Source organism: Lygodium microphyllum, chromosome 26 (genome assembly GCF_053477565.2).
Source record: "Lygodium microphyllum isolate KBCC chromosome 26, Lygodium_microphyllum_v1.1.10, whole genome shotgun sequence".
Classification (NCBI taxonomy): domain Eukaryota; kingdom Viridiplantae; phylum Streptophyta; class Polypodiopsida; order Schizaeales; family Lygodiaceae; genus Lygodium; species Lygodium microphyllum.
The window spans coordinates 33,114,424-33,132,310 of record NC_141160.1 but is presented as its reverse complement, the minus strand read 5'-3'; the positions used below and the strand labels follow the sequence as shown (position 1 = coordinate 33,132,310).

Genomic DNA, 17,887 nt, shown 5'->3' with positions numbered 1-17,887 from the left:
TGAAGGAAGAGGCAGTTTCAGTTACCCCGGACTACCTGCCTAACCCTAACCAAGGGGGTTGTTGACCGTGCCGGGAACGTGGACCGAACCCGCCGCGAGAGGTCTCTCCGTTGAGTTCTACTTGGAGCAGGAGGACGCTTGAGTGCCAAGGGGGATCTGGCCGTAAATCCCTCGCCTTCTGGATCCTGCACAAGAGGCTAATGTGACTCGGGATTGGATCTCGAGGCCCGCATACTAGTTGACGGGCGGAAGCTTGGAATAGTGATCCCTGGAGATTACTGGATAGCCTTCGGGCAGATTATGGACAAGCCTACGGGCGAAACTCCTTGTATTTCAAAGATAAAATGATGAAATGTTAAAAGAACTTGCTTCATGTTGTTTTTCTATATCACGTGATAAGATTACGTGAAGGAACCAGTGCTTAACAGGGTTAATTAAGGAAGCTGATTGTTATATGTCAAATTAATGTGTTAGATAATTACATAACTAAAACAAACCGAGGAAAGTGCAGAGGATGGGCCATGGGTCCGTCCTACGGTTGGGTGGTCCCGGTTAGCCAGGAACTTTTCTCAAAAATCTCGAAGAACAACGGAATGATCATCATCATCAAAACGAATAACGAGAACGATGACTTAAAGTTACGTCTTACCCGATTTACACTGTTTTAGGGGAACGAAATGGGACTATGCCTTATGGCAGAGAGGTTGAGCTTTGCATCCCTCTCGTTTCCCATTCTCCTTGAACCAAGTGCAGCGTGAATCCGCTTCGAACCTGGCGTTTCTGCGTAAAGTAGTTCGCTCGGGTCTGACGCTAGTTGTTGTTAGCTAATGACCCATCAGGAAAACCATAATTCCGGTCGATCCTAAGTGGGAATGGCCAGGATACTTCCACTACGTGGCAGACGTGGAAAGACCTAGATCGCAAAACCCGTAACATTCCATGGGAGTGCCGGGCGGAGCTTTCTAGACATCCTTTTCGATGGACTGCTAAGACGTGTCTTGGATGATACTAGGGGACACGTTACATATAGAGGATATATATATAGTGAACCCCTCGAGTGCATGAAGAAGGCATAATAGTTGCAATAGGTCTTACACACTACAAATCCAAGATATGCCCATTTGGAAGCTTAAAAGAGACTCATCGACGACAATATGAGTAAAGGGATATTCACAACAAAGTGTAATTGAATTGCATGATAGCTCTCAAAATTAAAAAACTGATTTCAAAATACTAGGTATTCACTTGATCAAATAACTTCACTTATTTTGATATATCACAAATAGTTTCTATTGTTTTAGGCCCCCCTTTCTAAAAAGAATTAAATAGCATGAATGTCTTGTAATACGTTGTCGAAGGATTTGCGAAAGCAAAGTCGTGTCTACAGAAGACCTTGACTAATTTCAGGATAGAAGATCAATCAAGTGAATAAGCAAGATGAGAAAATGATGCCAAGACTCTGTTTTATTTCTGCCAATAACAAATACAAGGTTCAGGAAGAAGTAATCCGAATAGCCTCTGGGCATAGATCACCAACATGGCAGCGACTATGGTTCAAAAACAATTATTCTGATTTAAAGCAATAGATTTGATCACTGAAAGACCAAGCTGGTGTACAGCATGTAGTAATGGAAGTTGTTTTTATCTGACAGATTGTGTCGGGGAAGTGACAGCTTCTTACAAGTGTACATTATAGGGAAGCATCACAATTTTAAAGTGATGATTCTCTTCTTCAACTTAAGCATCTGTAGAAAGACTTTGAGCTCCTGATAATTTCATAAATGATTCACCGATCAGCCACTTCACGGTACCCATATGGTGTCAAGATCATAGACTGCTTCTAAGTCTTTGTACTATCTGGAAGAACAAAGGGTGTCTCTAGCTTTCCTAACAAGCCTGACTATTTCTGGAAGCATGAGTATTGCGTCCCTTGGAGTTGCTTCTGTTCAGTCCAAGGGCTCCTATACTCAAGGTCCTATACTCAAGTTCCTCAGTGCTCCTATACTCAAGGTCCTGAGTTCGAAACTGACTATCATCATATCTGGTCCGAGCACTGGAGGCCTTCATGGCACTCTCGCTACTGAGCAGTTCATCTCGTCCTTGAAGCCATGCCTTGTTCTCTGTTAAATTCCCACTGCCACCACTTGGCTTCAAATTGCGATTCCCATTACTGTGACCATTGACCTTGAATGCGTTGTGGCTATTGTCCTTGATCCGCTGAACCTGGTTCATACCACCTTCGAACACCTTAGATGCCTGGTTTGCTCGTGCATCTTTGATTTTCCGTGCAGTCTTCAACGCCACATCTCTGGTTGCAGAAACACGTTCCTTGAATTGGTGTCTGGTACTTTTAGCACATGCACCATGCTCTTCTCCTCTCTCCTCCTTCGCTGAGTAGCAGCAAACCCGAAGTTATCATCCTCATCGTCATCAAATGGATTTTTGGCATCGAGCACAAGCATCTCCTTGCGCTGAGAGGAGGCCAGAGATCTATGATCATCCCACAATTAATACATTCCAAGGAACAACCTCTCTTTTGTCCAGCCTGTCAAACAACCTTGAAGTAGGGAACTCTGATTGGCACCAGCCTTTCCCCCATTCTGCGCACCTCTTCCTCAACTTCTTTCGTTTCTTCCTCCCTTTCGAACCATAAAAATGGCCCCTTTCTCTCTCTCATCATCTTCCATTCTTTCTTTCCTCCAAAAAGCTCTCATTTCAAAAATAGACCTTGCTTTTTCTTTCGGCTCCTCTATTCCTGCCCCATCATATACAACCAAGGTACCACTATTGTAGATGCCTAGAGAAGATATAGCAGCAGAAAAAACTGACTGTGATGGTAACATGTGGGCAAATTGAAGGTGGGATCTACCACTCCATCAACATCAAAGAAGAGAGCACCTGGAATATCAGAAACCTTGTATTCTTGAAAAGATCCCTTTTCTCCTTTGGCATGTACCAAGATGCATTCAACACCTTTCACAAATTGAAGCCTAAAATTCTTTCCTTCATGATTCAACCGCAATGTTTTATGGAATACAACAGCAATCATAGAAGATCTAATGCAGAAGCTAACATGCATGACATTCTGAAAATATTGAGCTTCACAAAGAACTTCACCAACCACACCTACGAATATCAAAGCACCATGTACATAACCAATCTCAGAGTCTGTGCTAGTCTCAGCCACATCTCCCAAAGCTCCTGTGAGCTGTTGATCAAAACCTCCTCGGCTAGGTTGAGTGACCACTTGGCAAGACATGCCAACTAGAGCATTACAGATAAGTTCCTCTTGCTCCAAACCCTCTTCACTATACTGCCCATGCAGAACAAAAGTGCAAACATAACAACTAAGTATGTACAAAGTAACAAATGTCACACATACAATATCTGGGTGGATTTCAAACCTCGAATGCGCAGCAATACGACATCCACCCCCTCTAATCCTGCGCATCCTCCAGATGGGCCAACTACCCATGATCATTATCATCAAGATCCACAAATAGATCAATCTCTTCATTGTGCATTTCCGGTATATCAACAAAATTATCTGTCATACCATCTGTCCCTTCCATTGGAGTTTCTTCTCGTTGATCTTCTCTTGCAAATTCTTCCAATGCATAATCTTCATCATCTCTTTTCTTGAAAATCTTGATTCTTTTTCCAGCAACAGGTACTCTAAGCACTGTCCCATCCAATTCTGTCAGCTCATATGTTGCATTATCAAAGACATGTCTGACTATATACAGCCCAAACCATCTTTTCACCATCTTCCAAAACATCTGCAATAACTTCCTCATTTTCCGCATGGCTCTAGTGTGACTCTCATCCCAAAATAATTTCTGCCCCTTTCGAAACAGCTGATATAAACAATCTGCTATGTGTGCAAAATGGGGTATCCAAATCATATAAAACACACATACTCCAATGAATCTCCGTACCTCTGAAGTGGTAAAACAATACTCTATAATCTTGCCTATAGAATCCACCTTCTTATCCATAGTCTTGTATTTCGTGTCAACCCTGGCTTCATTATGATCCTCTGCATTACTTAAATCTTGCTGTAAATCAGCAATTCTGCACTCCAATGGCTGAATATCCTCAGCCCTCTGCTCTATGGACTGCATAGGAACAGCCCTAAACTCTGGATGCTGAAATATTTCAGCAGTAAACTCTGTTGGCTGAAAGTTTTCAGCCCTTTGTGTCTCTGTAAGCTGATCATAATCAGCTGGAAACTCTGTTTGCTGAATTTCTTCAGCACTCAACACTTTTTGCTGAGCCACCTCAGCCTCTGACTCAATCTGTGACACAAAATCTGCAATTTCATGAAACATGTCCAGGGATTGCACTAATACATTACTGTGATAACTCTTCATATCAGTTTTCAGCATATCTTCCATCTCTATCATCTTATCTGCACAAATCATACTGTCATACATCCCATCTATATACTCATCATCCTCTAAAATTCCTGCATTTTTCAAAATTTTCTCCTTCCTGCATATGTACTGCTTGGCAGCTCTAGGCAACTTAGAAGTCTTCTGATAACTCATCGAACTGTTTGCTGAAATCCTAACAAAACCGGAGGAGAAAACACTGCTGCCAGGAGGCGAGAACTCCAATCTCCTCTGCTCTGTACCACCGTCGTCTCGCAAAACAGCGGTACCTAATGAAAACCCGAATCCCTCACAGTGGGCAAAGGTGCATCTTTGAGAGTATCCATGTTTCTAACATGGTTCACACACATAGTCATAAATTGAACTGCTCTCATGCCATCTTTACTGCGAATCCGTGCATAAGCAGATCCATCATCCATTACCTTTGTTTCCATGCGCATCTTTGTGATGAATGGTTGTCCAAGAATTATGGGATAAGAGCATGAATCCTGCACAAAGAAATGGAAATCCTCCTCTACATCTCCAATAGAAACCCTGACACTGGGATAGGCAGCATACAAATCACCTGCAGTGTTGTTGGCAGCTCTCATATGCCACCCACGCTCTACATCCATAGGCCATCTGTTACTCTCATAAACTCCATGATCTATGAGATTAATCTCTGAACCATGATCCACCAAAGCAACATAAGGCACCTGTTTCTCTCCAATTTTTACCATAGTCTCTGTAGTTGCCCTAGCCCAATGACTCCGCGAAAAGTGACTATGCGGTATCAAGACAGGCTCATCAGTTTCAGCATAATGCATAGGCTGAACTCTCTTCTCTATCTGTGGAAAAACAGAAGCATTCTCAACCATAACCTCATCATCATCCTCATCCAACTCCCCAATCAAAACTCCCTGTGTATCAGAAGCAAGCAATGCATGTCTTTTCCTCTTCAGGACCTCTTGGAACTAATCTTGAAACTCTCTTTTCGAGATGCCCAAAACCTCAGAAATAGTAAAAGTCACCTCACTGCCAAGTATCTTGTCATTAAAGATTTTCTTCATGTCTGTAGATGTATCAATATCGGACATCAATCTAAACCCTGGCTGCTTTCTCTCTCTAGGCTCTTGCCTCTTTTCTCTCTTTTGAGCATCTCCCATCTGTCGTTTTGGCCCTGGTCTCAAAGACGGTCCTGTAGTAGGTGGAGTAACAAACTCACCCCCTCTAGTCTTTTTAGCTGCACTTGGATTTTCTTCATCCCTCTTACGCTTCTCCTCAACAAGTACATCTGATCCCTGAGACTTAGCCAAGTAGGCATAAATAGAGTACCTGTCAACAGGTGAATCCTAACCTGTCTCAGATCTGATGCTAGAGCCTGCACTAGTCAAAACAGCTTGCTGAATTTTTCCCTTGTTTGCAGTCTCCACAGCATAAGTCCATAATGCTGACTGATTCTCTGATCCCTTCTCAATCTGAACTCCATATGCAGAAGCATCTCCTCTAGTTGTCACATAAGAAGTACGCGCAGCTATGTCATCCACTAACTTCTTCATTCCGCCTTTCCCAAAGTTGGTAGCAAGCGGAGCTCCTGTTTCAGTCAACCAAATCTTACTATCTTGTTCCCAAAATACCAAATTCTTCCTCCTTGCATCCTGAAAAGATTCACAATCCCTGCAATGATGATGGTCCGTACTATCACACCAAATACATCTTCAATCTCTCCTAGGTGCACTAGGAGCACTCCTAGGTGCACTAGGAGCACTAGAAGAAATAGTAGGTGTAGTCGAAGCAAACTTCTCTTTCAATTTTCCCACCAACTCCGCTTTAACTGACTCCAGTGTCAAATCTGTTATGCCTTTGATTATGTCATCAAGAGAGGTAGGCACCGACGGAGTGGATGATTTTGGAGCAGAAGGTGCTGGCATCGGTCGTGGAACAGGAGTAATAGGAGGAGTGGAAACAGTAGGCACTGGCATAGGCCAAGAAACTGGCTGAGGAGGAGAAGAAATAACAGGGATAGAAGCAGGCATAGGAGCAGAAGACGGTGTCAGTGTCATAGAACCATTCTGTAGGCGGGTCTTCCATATCCTCCTCTTGGTCAAAGTCGAGACTGTATCCTGGGCATCTTGCCAATCCATTTTAAGACCCATAGGCTTCGTGTGATCCTCAAGAAGCTCTCGCAATTCTTCCTGAAGAGCAGGATCTGCAGCTTGCAAGAAAAGCTCAACTTTCTCAACATCCAATGCTCTTTGTTCAATGGCATCAAGCTGACTATACCTTTCTTCAAATTCTCGAATCAACTCTGAAGCAGCTAGATCTTTGTTTGGCATGTAGACCCACTCTCGGAATGATCGCCGTGTAGCCATCCCAAAGTCCTCAAGGAAATACTCTTCTTTCAGGGCTTTCTTAAAATCTTGCCAATGTGAATTTTGAATAAAAAGATCAGTCACTTTTGCCCTCAAGGCGGGTGTGACAAGACGAAGGAAATACTTACTCATAAGTCCAGTTGGAACTCCAAAAAACCCCATCTTGATCTCATATGTCTTCAAATATGCTGAAACATTACGGCCATCAAATAGCTTCTTCTCATTCTCAACTGCTTCAATCGCCTTAGTCGCGCTGATTGCATTCTCTTGCTCCGAATATAGTTGCCTTTGCTGAGACAACTGCTGTTAATGCAATTGTTGTTCCTGCTGCATATACAATTGTGTCTGTTGATTTTGAAGCTGCATATACATGGACATATTCTGCAAAATCTGCTTTAGATCATCTGTTGAAGTACTTGATGCAGCAGTCATTGATGGAGCTGAAGTAGAGGACGCAGCTGGAATTGTAAAAGGGGCTGAAAATGATGCTGAAGTATCCCCCATCCTAAAATTTCTGCGACGCTTTCACGTCGGGTTCACCAAAGATGTCCAAGGATTTGCGAAAGCAAAGTCGTGTCTACAGAAGACCTTGACTAATTTCAGGATAGAAGATCAATCAAGTGAATAAGCAAGATGAGAAAATGATGCCAAGACTCTGTTTTATTTCTGCCAATAACAAATACAAGGTTCAAGAAGAAGTAATCCGAATAGCCTCTGGGCATAGATCACCAACATGGCAGCGACTATGGTTCAAAAACAATTATTCTGATTTAAAGCAATAGATCTCATCACACTGAAAGACCAAGCTGGTGTACAACATGCACTAATGGAAGTTGTTTTTATCTGACAAATTGTGTCAGGGAAGTGACAGCTTCTTACAAGCGTACATTATAGGGAAGCATCACAAATTTAAAGTGATGATTCTCTTCTTCAACTTAAGCATCTGTAGAAAGACTTTGAGCTCCTGATAATTTCATAAATGATTCATCGATCAGCCACTTTTCGATACCCATATGGTGTCAAGATCATAGGCTGCTTCTAAGTCTTTGTACTATCTGGAAGAAGAAAGGGTGTCTCTAGCTTTCCTAACAAGCCTGAGTATTTTTGGAAGCATGAGTATTGCGTCCCTTGGAGTTGCTTCTGTTCAGTCCAAGGGCTCCTCGTTCTTTAAGATGATGACCTCTCCGCTTGAATGAATCACTCCGTCCGACAGCTGGTCCCATCACTGGACGACTCTTCTTAGGCTTCCATGTCCTGGAAAACATGCCTCCCAGGCTTCTCAATAGCTTGTCTCCAGTGGTGAGATTCTGATCAATGTCTACGGCCACTTCATGAGTCCTCCTTATTTGCTCTCCCTGCTCATGAAGGGTCATAAGAGTTTTGGTAGCATCCCCTCTAATGTCTTCAGCCACTCTCAGACAGTTCTGAAGCTTATTGCTGGTCTCCTCTGACTTCTGTAATGCCTAACCTTCAAGTTCCTCAGTGCTCCTATACTTAAGGTCCTGAGTTCGAAACTGACTATCATCATATCTGGTCCGAGCATTGGAGGCCTTCATGGCACTCTCGCTACTGAGCAGTTCATCTCATCCTTGAAGCCATGCCTTGTTCTCTGTTAAATTCCCACTGCCACCACTTGGCTTCAAATTGCGATTCCCATTACTGTGATCATTGACCTTGAATGCGTTGTGGCTATTTTCCTTGATCCGCTGAACCTGGTTCATACCACCTTTGATCACCTTGGATGCCTGGTTCGCTCGTGCATCTTTGATTTTCCGTGCAGTCTTCAACACCGCATCTCTGGTTGCAGAAACACGTTCCTTCAATTGGTGTCTGGTACTTTTAGCACGTGCACCATGCTCTTCTCCTCTCTCCTTCTTCGCTGATGCTCCATGTCTAGGATTTCTAGCAGCAAACCCGAAGTTATCATCCTCATCGTCATCGAATGGATTTTTGGCATCAAGCACAGGCATCTCCTTGCGCTGAGAGGAGGCCAGAGATCTATGATCATCCCACAATTAATGCATTCCAAGGAACAACCTCTCTTTTGTCCAGCCTGTCAAACAACCTTGAAGTAGGGAACTCTGATTGGCACCAGCCTTTGCCCCGTTCTGCGCACCTCTTTCTCAACTTCTTTCGTTTCTTCCTCCCTTTCGAACCAGAAAAATGGCCCCTTTCTTTCTCTCATCATCTTCCATTCTTGCTTTCCTCCAAAAAGCCCTCATTTCAAAAATAGACCTTGCTTTTTCTTTCAGCTCCTCTATTCCTGCCCCATCATATACAACCAAGGTACCACTATTGCAGATGCCTAGAGAAGATATAGCAGCAGAAAAAACTGACTGTGATGGTAACATGTGGGCAAATTGAAGATGGGATCTACCACTCCATCAACATCAAAGAAGAGAGCACCTGGAATATCAGAAACCTTGTATTCTTGAAAAGATCCCTTTTCTCCTTTGGCATGTACCAAGATGCATTCAACACCTTTCACAAATTGAAGCCTAAAATTCTTTCCTTCATGATTCAACCACCATGTTTTACGGAATACAACAACAATCATAGAAGATCTCATGCAGAAGCTAACATGCATGACATTCTAAAAATATTGAGCTTCACAAAGAACTTCACCAACCACACCTACGAATATCAAAGCACCATATACATAACCAATCTCAGAGTCTGTGCTAGTCTCAGCCACATCTCCCAAAGCTCCTGTGAGCTATTGATCAAAACCTCCTCGTCTAGGTTGATTGACCACTTGGCAAGACATGCCAACTAGAGCATTACAGATAAGTTTCTCTTGCTCCAAACCCTCTTCACTATACTGCCCATGCAGAACAAAAGTGCAAACATAACAACTAAGTATGTACAAAGTAACAAATGTCACACACACAATATCTGGGTGGATTTCACACCTCGAATGCGCAGCAATATGACAACGTCAAATATTGTAAATTTATGGGAGAATTTTCTCACCGTCAGTGTCGATCTTGCTAGAGGACGGAGAGGGAATTAGTAGGCCAGCAAGCTCCTCCTTGGAGCTTGCTCGGCCTCATGGCCATGCATGGCGACACGAGGAGAGGGAGGATTCCCTTCCCTCTCCCTATAAAGACCCCCACTCAAGGGAGACAGCAAAGGACGGTCGAAATAGGGACGCTGCCCAGAAGACGTGACGTCATTCGCCGCTGCCGTGAAGGAAGGTCGAAGGTACGAGGGCCAGAAGAAGGCGCTGCCAAACGACGCCAACAGCTGCCGTGAAAGGACGAAGGGGAGGGCTTAGCATTGCCCATATCCGTGCGCCGCCTCCATTTTTCTTGCCACCAACTGACGGCTCACACCCCCCCCACGTAATCTTTTGGAAGTCAAAACTTCCAAAGGGGGGGCCTCCTTAACCCCCCTTCCTATATCCTATTACTACTACTTCCCCCCCCCTCCCCCTTCGGTTTTAATCCTATTAAGGCCCCCCTTCCTGTGGGTTTGGGGATTTCACCCCGTACTTGAAATACCTTTCACCCCTTAATTGTGGCTTCCCAAAACCCCTTTTACCCCCATGTCCTAAAAACCCCCAAGGCCCCTTCTTATGTTTTTTTTTTGGGATCACCCCCCCCTTGCGTTTAAAGGATCATGAGCCCCTTTTTCCCCAATAAAGAGTCGGCTTAGAGGTCATATTATTACTCCTCCCCCCCCCTCCCCCCCCCCGCGTGCTTTTAAAAGTCACTTAGGCCCTTTCCTTAAGCCCCCTTTTCCTTGGAACCACACCCCCCGTGTATTAACCCTTAAACCCTTCCTTTGGGCATTCTGAAACCACACCTCGCGTGTTAATCCCTTAAAACCCCTATCCCTTTTCCTTGGAACCACCCCTCTTTCCTCCGTGTTAAAACCTTCCCTAGCCCTTCCCTTGTGGCGTATTGAAACCTCTTCCCTCCAAGTTTGACCTAAGGTCCTTCAACCTTACTTATAACCTTTACGGTTACCATATCCCCTTCGAGTTCTCTCCCGCACCTTGTGTTTTTCCATCCCTTTCCGTTCCTCATTTGAATGAGTCATTAAAAGGCCATTAAGCCTTTCCATGGCTTCAATGGGTCTTAGTCGTAGAAGACTCTGAAACACCCTTTCGAATTTCCCCGACTTCCAAGGAGGGAGCCTTCCAAAAACTACTATCGACGAGCGGTGCAAAGGAGAAACGGTGAATTCCAAAGAAGAATTGTAAAGCTGCTTCCACATCCGAAGAACTACAATTGTGATGCCTCCTAAGAAAGTCCAAGGCGCAGCTACGGGAGGGTCATCTCCCGGTATCCATGTGGATATCTCAACCCAAACCCAGGTTTTTCCTTCTTAAATTTTTATTTTATATCGTTGTAATTTAATCATGCAAGGTTAGTTGTTAGAAATAGGATATATTTTGTCCTAGCTATTCATGACGAAGGAATTTAGTCATTAATACATCTAATGGAACGTGCAAAATAAATAAAGTATAAACGTACTTTTTTTCAAATAGATTTATGCATTGAAATGAATTATGAGCTAGATTATTACCCATTAAAGTAGTATACTTCGGTTAAGCCTAAAGGTATAAAACTGCATCTCGCACTATTAACCCCTATTCTTTTTACAATGAATCATCATGGAAAGTGCAAATCATGAAAGGACTCTTACAATGCATAAACTCTATGAAATTATCGTTGCTAACTGCATAACTTAGCAAGAAAAAGGTTGCTTATTTAGCATGAGTTTTTTTCGCAAAGAAAAGGGAAGATTAGTTGGAATTAACCTAACCTCAAAGCGATAAGGTTTAGGATTGAAAAGTCAATTGACACATAGATAACAAATCATGTGGAAGTAATCTCAAAATTACCTTCTAGAGTTAACCAAGTTGATATAAACTTAAAAATGCCTAGGCTGCAAAATATTCGTTGGGAATGAGTTAAATTCCAAGAAACGTCTATACCTTAAATACTTGTCCACATTCCCTGAATGTAGGGTCAATAAATTGTAATCGTAAAAGGAACTAGGGTTTGTCCCTGAGATTCTTACAAGAATGAAGCTAGGAAACCCTGTCAAGAATCGCGTGGTGGGGGAACTTGCTCGAGATGATGCGCCGAACACACACAAAATGCACAAGGAGAAGCTCACTCAAGAGACAAGAAGAGAGATGGAGACCAAAATGTTTTCTTGCTGATTTCTTCTTCTTCTTCCACTCACTTTACAATGTACAAAAAGTATAGATAAGATACAACATAAAGGAAAGTGGCCTACTAAGTCAAACAATACATAACCGACTATACTAGTCGACTGGCGCTATAACTATGCCAGCTGTAAATAGGTGTAACAACCTGAATATAATAAGTAATGAGTCAGTGGCCATGTGAGAGTCATAATGACCACCGACATGCTAAGTGTAGACGTGTGGACCCATCTAACCAGGTGGTCCATCATAAATGTTCGCATGTGTTGAGCTTGTCATCTCAACACTCCCCCTCAAGCTCAACTACATCTATGCAACTCCAAGTAAGCTTCAAAACTTTTGAAGCTTCTCTGTACCCAATGCCTTCGTGAAAATGTCAGCTATCTGATCCTGTGTGCTGACATACACCAAGTCAATCTTACTTGCTAGTACCTTCTCTCTCACAAAGTGGTAGTGTACCTCAATATGTTTTGTCCTGGCATGGAACACATGGTTCCTAGCCAACTGTATACTGCTCATGTTGTCACAATAAATGACAACTGCACCTTCCACATGCACATCCAAATCAACCAATAACTTTTGCAGCCATACTAGCTCACATGCTGCAACAGCAGCACCTCTATACTCAGCCTCTGTACTCGACAAAGCAACTATACATTTCTTTTTGATGCTCCAAGTAACTGCTGCACTACCAAGAGAGAACATGTATCCGCTGGTAGATCTTCTATCAGACATACTACCAGCCCAATCTACATCTGTGAATCCAAATACCTGTACCTCTGTACCTACTTCATAGAAACTGACTCACAAGACCAATAGTGTAGCTCAAGTTTGGCCTTGTAATGGTCATGTAGATCAAACTCCCCACTACCCTCCTGAACATAGTAGAGTCTTCTATCTCATCCTCAACATCAGCACTCAACTTTACATTCTGCTCCAACGGGACTGAAAGTGGTTTGCATGCTGTCATACCATACTTGGACAACATATCCAAGCCATACTGTCTTTGGGACAGCCATATACCATCATCACATCTGATCACCTCAATGCCAAGGAAGTACCTTAGCTCACCTAAATCCTTCATCTCAAACATCTTCTTCAAATTGCCCTTGACTTAAGCAATCCCACTATCACTATCACCTCTAATAATCAAGTCATCCACATAGATGACTATGATGACCAAACCTGCATCTCCCTTTCTCACATAAAGTGAGTGATCAGCATCAGAAACATAAAAGCCAATATTGACAAGATACTCTCTGATCTTGTCAGACCATGCTCTAGGTGCTTGCTTGAGCCCATAGAGTGCCTTCTTCAACCTGCACATATACGTGCGATGCTCTAAATCTTCATAACCTGCTGGTTGATCCATATACACTTCTTCTTGCAAATCACCATGCAAGAAGGCATTTCTCATATCCATTTGCTGCAACCTCCAACCTTTGGCTGCTGCCAAAGCAATCACATATCTGACAGTTGCCATCCTAGCAACTGGACTGAAGGTTTCATCATAATCTATGCCATATGTCTAGGCATAGCCTTTTGCAACCAGCCTAGCTTTGTACCTACTAATAGAACCATCTGCATTGTGCTTAATCTTATAAACCCACTTACATCCAATGGCTTTTTTGCCCTTCGAAAATGATACTAGATCCCAAGTCTTATTGGCCTCTAATGCAGCCATCTTCTCATCCATTGCCGCATCCCAATGAGCATGACCAATAGCCTCCTCAAAACATGTGGGCTCAACATCCTCAACTAGTTTCACCATATAAGCATAATGGTGAGCTGCATAACCTTCAAAACCAAATCTTTTAACAGGGTATCTCACCCTGCTAGACCTGCGTACCACTGGATCACTCAATGGAGTCTTTGCATTAGCGCGTGCTCTCTGCACACCTGGAGTCCTCACTGAAAGGAATGCCAAGCTCATCATCCAAGCTCTCTGAGCCACTAGAGTCTCCATCAAGAACTGCATCAATGCCTTCTGACACTTTATTCTTTCCTTTGTCTTTACCTGTAGTGCTACTAGATGCACCTGAAGATGTAGAGGTACACCTTAGTCTCCCAAACCAAGGACTACCAGATGATGTCTCTGGTCCACTAAGAGTTTGTGATTCTTGCTTTTCAGCCTGCACATGAGTGTCATGATCATCATCATCATCCAATGCATCACCACTAGATGCATACCAACTACTCATTTAATCAAAGATGACATCCCTGCTCACTCTGAACTTACATGTGACATGGTTATAACATTGATACCCTTTTTGCTCTAAAGAGTATCCAATAAAGACACACTTTTCAGCCTTTGGATCCAGTTTCTTCCGCAACTCATCTGGCACATGAACATACGCAATGCAACCAAATACTTTCAAGTGTGAAACATCAGGCTTCTTACCTGTAAAACATTCTTCGAGGGTCATACCATGAACTGCAGCTGTGGGAGTTCTGTTCATAATATAAATAGCAGTATGAACAGCCTCAGACCAAAAATGCTTAGGCATATTTTTTTCAGCCATCAAGGCGCGTGCAACTTCTGCAATATGCCTGTTTTTCCTTTCTGCAACCCCATTTTGCTATGGGGTATATCTGCATGTGAACTGTGTCTTTATCCCATGAGACCTTAGAAAATCACTGAACTCATTTGAGAGGTACTCTCCCCCTCCATCTGACATCAAGCACTTTACTTTTAGGCCTGTTTCTCTTTCAACTACAGCCTTGAAAGTTCTAAAGTGCTCAAATGCTTCACTCTTTTCCTTCATAAAATATGCCCACAACTTTCTAGAACAATCATCAATGAATGTGACAAAGTATGAACTGCCTCCAAGAGATACATTTTGTGTAGGCCCCCAAATGTCCGTATGCACAGCATCAAGGATATTTCTACTTACATCTCTATCATGTGAAAAGGGTTGTCTTACCTACTTACCAAACTGACATGCTTCGCATACCTTATGAAATTTTACAACTCTAAATGTAGGCAAACCTGTAACCAACCCTTTGGACTGCATTAATTTCAGCCTTTGTACATTTGCATGTCCAATGCGTTTGTGCCAAATTTCAATATCTGCAACAACACCTTTTCCTTTAGCATACATAGCAGCATTCATAGTAGGAATTCCAGCATCCAGAGTAAACATACGTCCAACTCTACTTCCCTTTGCTACCAACCTGCACTTGTCATTGAAGTCTTCTACAAAGCAGCCCTTTGCATTAGATCTGACTTGCAGCCCTTGCCCTACCATTTGACCAACTGACACCAAGTTCTTTGTAATAGATGGCATATGTAATACATCTGAAAGACTCTTTGTCTTACCATCATGCAAGGACAAGGGAACTTTTCCAATGTGTGAAATTGGGTGGCATGAATCATCACCTGTCTGCACATAACCTGCATTTTGCAAATCCTGCATCTCTCCAAACCATTCTGTATGGCTGGTCATATGATTGGATGTGCCTAAATCAACATACCAAACATTTTCATGCGTTCCCTTTCCTGTAACAGCATTCAATATATGCTGCATAACAAACAGACGTTCATTTTTGTCTTCATTCTGTCATGAAGACGATGCATAGTTTCCTTGTTGCAACTTACCACTGCGAATATCATCTTTCTTAGTATAACATTGGGCTGTAATATGACCTGTTTTGCCACAGTAGTGACACACAATACCAGAGTTGTTAGAGCCTCTGTTCTACCATCCACCTCTTCCTCTAAAGCTCCCCCTGCCTCTAAAGTTACCATGACCTCTTGAAACCTGCATATCGCCAAATTTTTGATTCAATTTGTTTTGCTGGTTGTCACTACCACGTCCTATACCACGGCCTCTTGAAGAGAACCTGCCACGTCCCCTTCCTGAACTAGAGTAGAAAGCTAGGACCTGTTCACCACTTCTTTCAGATGTCTCACTCTGCAAGTTGATCTCTTCAGTGATCATAAGGGATACCAACTCATCGAAATCTGGAAATGGCTTTCTAACATATACAAAAGTTACAAAAGACTTCCAAGCCTTTTCATTGTTAAGTCCACCAAAGGTAGACGACACCAAATCATCATCATCAGGCATTGCATCAATCGCTGCCAATGCATCTGCAATGCTTCTTACCTTCAGTGCATACTCATTGATAGACATCTTCCCTTTCTTCAAGGTATTCAACTCTTGCTTGAGTTGAATCTTTCGTGCCTTTGTATTTACAGAAAACATACTTTCAAGTATGGTCCAAGCTGCATATGAATTCTTTGCATTTCTAATGTGTCCCAGCATATTATTGTCAATTACTGCAGACAACCAATACATGACCTTTTTATCTTTTGCATTCCATTCCTTCCGTGCCTTTGCCTCTTCTGCCGTTGGAGGATCACTCACCTCCGGCTCCTTTTCTTCACCTGAAACAAACTCGTAGAGGCCTTTTCCAATAAGGAAATTCGTGACACGAAACTTCCATGAAGGGTAGTTGTTCTTGTCGAGCTTCTCAATGATGGGGCTTCCACTGTTCTCTGCCATTATCACAAAATTAATACCAACAGCAAGTAAATCTTTTGCAACCCTTGACCTGTAGTGCACAGCAATACACCAGACAGCCTTTTTCACTGTCTGCTCAACAATACATGCAATCTGCAACCTGTTTGCAGATAAACTTTGTGTTTACTCACTGGTAAACACCTGAACTTACAGATCTGAAATCTGTAACCTGCGCACCCACTTTCGGTCAATACAGTCGAAGTCACAGCGTACCCTCAAACTGTTGTCCGCAACCTTGCGGCTCTAAAACGAGCCCTGAAATGGCCTCAGATGCCCAAAATATACAGCACTCTTCGCGCACACCAAATCTCACTGCAATCTGAGATTTTTGCTCTGCCCTGCTTCCTGTGCCTCCACAGCCACTATCCAAGAGAGAGAGTGGAAGGATGGGAGAGCTTCTTACCCTTGGCTTGCTTGCTCGAACCTTACTTCTTCTCCTTTGCTTCAGCCTTTGAAATCAGCCTCTCTCAGTGGTACGACTCTGATACCATGTCAAGAATCGCATGGTGGGGGAACTTGCTCGAGATGATGCACCGAACACACACAGAATGCATAAGGAGAAGCTCACTCAAGAGACAAGAAGAGAGATGGAGGCCAAAACGTTTTCTTGCTGATTTCTTCTTCTTCTTCCACTCACTTTACAATGTACACAAAGTATAGATAAGATACAACATAAAGGAAAGTAGCCTACTAAGTCAAACAATGCATAACCGACTACACTAGTCGACTGGCGCTATAACTATGCCAGCTGTAAATAGGTGTAACAACCTGAATATAATAAGTAATGAGTCAGTGGCCATATGAGAGTCATAATGACCACCGACGTGCTAAGTGTAGACGTGTGGACCCATCTAACCAGGCGGTCCATCATCAATGTTCGCATGTGTTGAGCTTGTCATCTCAACAAACCCTAGGTCTAACGACGTCAGCTTAAAGAACCTGAAACAGATTGATTCATGACTCCATTATTGCATAGTACGATGCGGCGCTTGCACAGCAAGTACAGAGTCATATGGTCTTGTGATTGGATCACAATAAGGAATGCCAAATTCTCACAACGAGGATGGCGGATCCTTATGCAAGTTATCTTGCAAGAGGATGTATACTTTGATATCCTTCTTGAGTAAGGAAGATTAATTGAAGATTAAAGACCAGAAAACTAGAGTACCCAATGAACCTTAAGGTTTGACCAAGTTGGGTTAATAGGATATAGGGGGTCTTGCCAAGTTGCAAGTCATCCCGGATCAAATGCTGGATGCATTCGAAAGGAAGGATTCATTCCTTAACAGTTTGCTAATAAAAAACGATCTTACTACAAATTTTAGAGCATTGTTTGACTTGTTTGACCAATGAATTAAAAGATAAATGAATATCTATACTTCAGGTTGAAGGCCTGAAGGGAGAGGCAGCTTCAGTTACCCTCAACTGCCTGCC

At 42.9% G+C, this 17,887-nt stretch overlaps 1 pseudogene; it reads right to left on the bottom strand.

Moving 5' to 3' along the window:
* Positions 1-7,830: 7,830 nt before the first annotated feature.
* Positions 7,831-8,715, bottom strand: LOC148013120 (uncharacterized; annotated as a pseudogene).
* Positions 8,716-17,887: the final 9,172 nt, after the last annotated feature.